At 40.1% G+C, this 6,956-nt stretch overlaps 1 protein-coding gene across 3 annotated transcripts in view; it reads right to left on the bottom strand.

Annotated features, from left to right (window-relative positions):
* Positions 1-6,956, bottom strand: part of LGR4 (leucine rich repeat containing G protein-coupled receptor 4) — a 62,830-nt gene that overhangs the window by 31,358 nt on the left and 24,516 nt on the right. The gene's annotated exons all lie outside the window — the stretch shown is intronic.

Below are 6,956 nucleotides of genomic sequence, written 5' to 3'. Positions count from 1 at the left end.
AACTGCGGTCTGACCAGCGCCTGATAGAGGGGAAGTATCACCTCCTTGGATCTATTCGTCATCCATGTGCTGATGCACGATAAAGTGCCATTGGCTTTTCTGATGGCTTCGTTACACTGCCGACTCATGTTCATCTTGGAGTCCACTAGGACTTCAAGATCCCTTTCCACTTCTGTGCCACCCAGCAGGTCATTCCCTAGGCTGTAGGTGTGCTGGACATTTTTCCTCCCTAGGTGCAGCACTTTGCATTTCTCCTTGTTGAACTGCATTCTGTTGTTTTCTGCCCACTTGTCTAACCTGTCCAGGTCTGCTTGCAGCTGTTCCCTGCCCTCCGGCGTGTCCACTTCTCCCCATAGCTTTGTGTCATCTGCAAACTTGGACAGAGTACATTTCACTCCCTCGTCCAAGTCGCTGATGAAGACATTAAAGGGTATCGGTCCAAGGACCGAGCCCTGCGGGACCCCACTGCCCACACCCTTCCAGGTCGAAGCCGACCCATCCACCACGACTCTCTGGGTGCGACCCTCCAGCCAATTCGCCACCCACCGGACTGCGTAGTCATCCAAGTCACAGCCTCTTAACTTGCTCACCAGTATGGGGTGGGATACCGTATCAAAGGCCTAGAAACCTTAAACCTTAACCTTAAAGAAATGAAGAAAAGAAATCCCAGTTAGCTAGTTCATGAAAGAAAGAGAAAGAGAGAGCAAAGAGCAAGAGAAAAGAGTGAGAGAAAGAGCTTCATGGGATACAGCGATACCTTCTACCTTTAAATAATTTTTGGTATTTATCCATGCATTCCTTAAATTCATCAAGTCAGATTATCCTTAGAGATACTACTGTAACACTATTTAAAAAAAAGTCTTTGATCCTGAATTATTCCAAAAAATAAAAATAAATGCAATTAATAAAATGGAAATTTAAAAAAAAAAAAAAAAAGAGTATAACAAGGGACTCCTTTACTGATGTGTGCATGAGCGTGCATGCACACATGCAATGTTAAAACAGGTTCAACTTATCAGTGGGTAAATCTTCATTAATGCAACGCAATAAACTCCTGCCCAGTTTAAGCTTGAACCAACTGCTCCGCGGGGCAGCGCCTATATGTGTGCCTGGGACAGCAGCAATTTGAGCTGGGGCAGAGCACACCCCCGTTGGCTGGGATGACCAGGTGCATGCGTTTCAGTGCAGTAAAGTACTCTGCTGTAAGGTAGTGCTATCTTAGAGCAGAATTAATGAGTTTACTGCACCCTAATACCAATGCACGTGTAGAGACTGTGATGCTTTACTGAAGAGCTTATTAGCCTACTCTGCAGTAAAGTGCACATGTAGATGCACTCAGTGTTGTACAATGGTGTAAGTTACACCAGTGTACAGAGGTGTCCAGTTACTACAGTAATAAGTACTGTTACAATGCCTTGTCACTAGGTGGCAGGAGAGCTGACAACAGCCTGTTAGCACTGAGCAAAAAACTACTTGGAATACCTGCATATACATGACATAACCAAGCCAATTAACAATGCTGAATTGTTTCAGCAGTACACTACAGCAATATAGGGCTATATGTTGCATCTGTTCCTTGTTTTCACTGGTTTAAACTTCCCCTAAGCACACTGTGCATTTAGGCCCTCAGTCTGAGATCCAAATTATGTTGGCAAAAGTTTGTAGTATAGAACTGGCCCTTGGCAGTATGTGCATGTGTTTGAGAAAATCTGGCATCAAGAGATCATAATTAATGTGAACTCTTTAATTTAATCTTTTCAAAATATTTTAAAGGCAAACAAATCTACCCTTCATAATTAAAACCCACAATAGGAAATCATTTTGTGCTGGGCTTCCCCTGCTATTATGTTGAATATTTAAACACTTAAAACAAAGCTACTTTTCTATCCACCCTCTTCCTGCTGCTTGAACCTGCCAAATGAAGTCATAAGCCTCCGATTCAACTTTGTCAAATTGCTGTAGGAGTGATTGCCATGTCAGAATTTCATCATTGTCACTACAGGAACAAGCAAAAGACAGGAGACAGAGGTCTTGTTAAAGAGCTTTTGGGAGGCAGATTCTGTCTCACTTTATGCTGCTATATTACATCACGAGTTATTTGTGCAATCTGAAATAATGCAATATCCAATAGGAGTAAAGGTGGCCAAATCTGTTACTTGAAGACAGGAACGGACAACAACATTTTCAAATGATCTACAAATATGTAGTTGATCTTCTTTCTAGTCTTAACTAACAATTTGTAAATGCCTTAAAGGCAATCAGCAAAATCCTTTATCAAACAGCACATGCTGAGATGCTTTGAGTGATTATTGCAAAATATTATAATTACATACATGCATGTAGAGAAGTGCGTTACAGCTGCGTAGATCCTGAACTGCAGTTAAATACAGTCACCAATACAACACACAACTTTCTTTTATCCACAACAGCTGCTGCCTGAGATTTAAAAAATAACTAATAAATTTGGACACTAAATTCCTATTAATTTAATTGAGAAGTGGGTGCTTAAGTCCCTTAGTAAAACAAAGAAAAGAGGTAAGAGGTGGCTGTGTTGTAAAGAGGAGTAAATCCCTGGCGACAAGTATCTGCTCAAGGGTCCTATATGCCACTTCCCTATGAGAAAAATGGAAGAACTGGATAAACATTGAGTGGGAATTAGATAAGGTGCCTGCCTATTCAGTGCTGCTGGAGATATAATCACTGAAGTTGGATAAGGAACCAGGAGACCTGAAACTGCACAGTGAGAGGAGGACTGAAATCAGTATTGCAGTGCATGCCAGTAATGGCTCTTCACCAAAGTTACAGTGCTAAGTGCAAATCCAGTAAGAGGTCCCTCTTTTACTAGCGTGCACACAACTGAAGTCAACATGATTGCACTAGGTGGTGATGCCTTAAAATGGGTCATTCACAGTGGCAGTGATATCATAAGAGGTAAGAAAGAAGCTCAGCCCTAGCCATGCAGCACCTTCCCTATACGGACCAGATATGGGCCTGTCCAAGTGCACTCATAGATGCTGGGACTTGGCCAACTCTAACAACCAGCTATAAGCAGAGTGCAGCAAAGGATTAAGGGGGGAAGGAAGAACAGAGTGTGTAAGGAACATTTGCATTTGCCAGTCAGATTCTGATGCTGAAGACAACTGTGGGCAGTTCTACTAGGGCATGAGTGGACATATCATATTCTTTCTATAAAAATACAAGATGGATAAATTGATGCAATTAACAAATTAGTGTTGTGCTCGTTTTTCTCCCTTAAGTTTTCTTTGTTTTATAGAGAGAGAGAGAGAGAGAGAGAGAGAGAGAGAGAGAGGGAGACTCTGCTTATGAATCAGGAATATTTGCCTGGTCACAAGGCCCATGGAAGGTTTTTAAGTTTCCCAACATTTTGGGAAGGGGCTCAAGGTAGTGGTGTTTCATCATTTAAGACAAACTGGTTCCATTTTGCTGCTGCTATCTGGCAAACACACTATACTCTTCTGAAAATATGAAGGTATTTGAAAGAATTTTAATGTTCCAAGCAGAACGTTGAAAAAAGGCAGTGCAATTTTCTACTCCAGAGAACGCAAATATCGATCAATAGGGAACAGTGTCATTTGTTTCTTCAGGGCAGCTGCAAGGCAAAGCTGCAAACCTGGGTTCTATTTCCAACTGGCTTGCTGTAATAAGCCTCTTCACTTCACATTTGCCAGTGTAGAATACAACCGCATTTACCTCAACCAAACATTTTAACCAAGTTCCTTCAAAAAATATTATTTTATTTTAAATAATTAAATGAAATAGAGTTTTAACATGTGTCAGATTTACACTGCACTCAGGAGACCTGGAAATCCTGAAAATTGCTATGCCCCCATTCTAGGAAAACAATGGGTAAAATGGTTTTAGGTTAGTGGGGAGCCAGTACAAACTCCAGCAAAAATTAGAGTAGTTTCTAGGAATTGTTCTAATTTCAGCAGCAACCCAAGGACACCCTAAAGAATCTATTATAGCCCATATTCTTCTAATCTCCCAGTGTGCTTCTTCTTACACTGGGTGTTGAGAGATGGGCAATACAGACCACTTAGAATAGCTTTTTGCAGGTCCTGAAGTCCTTCCCTGGCCCAATCATGGTCCTTATGAACTGCTGGAACAAGGTACAAGGTACTGACTGAAGGAGTGACAGTTTTGGTCTCTGGATCATCCACTGACTCTCTGCATGAGATTCCAAAGTCAATTAATTTCACTACTTCTATTTCCATATCTAAAATGAGAGCAATGTAACTTCATCACTTCTGCAAACACTATTAATACTTTGTGGTAATTTAAAAAAAAAGCAATTGTATCATTGCTATTACTTCACATTTGTCAGGTTTCTACTCAATTAAACACCAGCTAGAATTTGGAAGAGGAAATCTAATATGTCTTTTGTCTTGCTATCCTAGTTGCAGAATCCTTGTTTCTGCTGGAAGATATCACTGCTTCTTGCAATTTAAGAACACATCCTTCCAGATAAAGTAACCTGAGGTGTTGAAAAGTAGGTTTCTATTCACTGTGGCTTTTCATTTTGGTAAACTCACTTCATAAATAATGACTATATTCTAACTTTCTTCAGGAAGAGACACCTGGGAAAATAGCCAACATAAACAGAAAATAAAAGAGTTGCCATTGTATATTCAGAACCATGCTGGCTACTTTCCAGCTATCGTGCAAACGTAAGGAATTATACAGCTTCTGTATCCATTTTATTTATTTCAAACAAGGTAGGTTTACAGGAATCATTAATGCATACAACGTGGCAACTGTTCTACTGCGCACCCTCATCTGAGTGCAATAAAAGAGGCTACACAGCTATACTGATATTGATAACCATTTGGTTTGCAATTTATTGTGAGGTTCTAAGGATAAATAATTTGCGTCTTCATCAAGAAAAATTCCCCCTAAAGCCTGCTTCACAGCAAACTGGGAAGCTGCCAAGAGGCAACCAGTTAAGTGATGTTTAAATTTGTAATTTTTGGATGGAGATTACAGCTATTTATATATATGGCCACAGCAATTTTCTAGCATTTATCATGCAAAGTTATCTGTTTTAGATAAAGATCACACCAGCTGAGGAGCTTTAGATACATTTTTTAGTATAAATTCCTTTCCAATAGGTCAGTTTCTATTAATACAGCAGCACACTCGCCTTGAGGTATCTGTGCCTTCTGACATACAGAGATAATGGGTCCAGTTCTGCAAGCCATTTGCATATGAAGTCACTGGGAACCATATGAGTAGATTGTTTTGCAGAATCAGACCCTAGCTTACTGCTGCTGAATTACAGATGGAAAGTTTCATAGTAAAAAAGTGGTTGAATGCGTTAAGATACATCACAGTTTAGGTGGGAAAATGGCTTACAGGTTTCCAGTGCACCCGTTTCAAACTGCAAAATTGCAGTTTCAATCTCAAGTGGATGTAATTTCTAAGCAACTGTGGTGGTTTTATATTTAAGACAGATGTCCTCTTGGGAATGGAGTGAAAGATGAACCAGATTTGAATCCATCTCTAGAGAAAAAAAAAGGATTCTGAAAAGTGATGGCTAAACTGGCCTGAATACTGAAACCCCAATGTTTCACTAGTCAGTTTTCTAAAAGTCCTAGCAACTCAACCTGGAACCCCCAAAAAAGGAAAGACAGAAAACGTGTCTTGTCAAGACGCTTTCCTCTTCTTCAGTCTTTTCAGTATTCTCCTTACCACTCTCTCACTCCTCTGTCTACAACGCAGTTAAAATAAGCTTCCTCATCAGAGGAAAGATAGCATAGATTTCATAGACACTAGGTCTGGAAGGGATCTCACAAAATCATTGGGTTCAGCCCCCTGTCCAAGGGGCAGGAAGAAATATATAATCAGCATAATATACCTGAGTGGCAATTTCAACATCTAAAACTGCCACATTTTTTTTAAAATGGCCCCATCACTTTTCTTTTGTTTTCTTTTATTAACTTACCAAATTTAAAACGTGACAATGAATTTGTTTGTTCACTCTCTCTTATTCCCCTGGTTCTTTTTCCTTTTCTTTTGATCACAAATTACTATCAAAACCATCAACTGGAAGTTAAACAATCTAAGGTTCAATCCGAAGACAGATGATGCCATATAACAATAAAGACAAAAGCATTTTCAATGAAATCAAAGGGATGGTTTCTAGACGGTGATAATATTGAGTGATATAATCTGTTCTGCAACACCAGCAAAATATCAATACCAAGAAAAAGAGCATTTGTCTTCTGATAAAGAGCATTATTACAACAATGTGCTACTATATAAAGTGTCTTTCATGGCATATGGCATCTGTATACAGCAGATATTGGACCACTTCAATTCAGGCAGGAAAACAAACCAAGGATACTCTCCTTTAAAGTGACGTAGCTCTACCATTAAAATAAAAGGTAGCCTCTTGTGTAAATCATTCAAATATACCATAACTGCTGGGAAGGGACAGAGAGAAGTACATAGTGTCAGTAGTACTCTTGGCTCCAAAATCTGGAGAAGTTTATGGATCATATCTTGGCATCAGTGGTCAATGTTTTGTTCTGGTATGGGCCAAGACAGTGATTCTCAACCAGGGTCCCACTGTAGCCTGGGGTGCTGCGAGATCCTTTTAGGGGTGCCACAGGGTACTGCTTAGCACCAATAGGTATTCAAACACTTCAAATGATTCACACAAATAAATGTAGAGAATTCAAATAGGCATCCACTTTGAGTTCTTTGCAACGGAAGAATTGTTCTATTATAGAGACGCACCGATATATAGGTCCATATCAGATCAGCACCAATAAAAGGAAAATTGACTTTATCAGCAAATCGGCTTTTTTTGACCGGTATAGCTAATAATGTCACCGATAAATCCCACAGGCATGAACAAAGCTGCAGCATGCATGCAGCCAGGAATGAAGCCCAGTGGCAAAGAGAGCAGTGTCCGGCCGGTAGGTCTGTGGGGG

This window comes from Alligator sinensis, unplaced genomic scaffold (assembly GCF_000455745.1).
Source record: "Alligator sinensis unplaced genomic scaffold, ASM45574v1 scaffold165_2, whole genome shotgun sequence".
Lineage (NCBI taxonomy): Eukaryota > Metazoa > Chordata > Crocodylia > Alligatoridae > Alligator > Alligator sinensis.
Note: the sequence above shows the minus strand (reverse complement) of the source record. Positions and strands in the feature narration are given on the sequence as shown.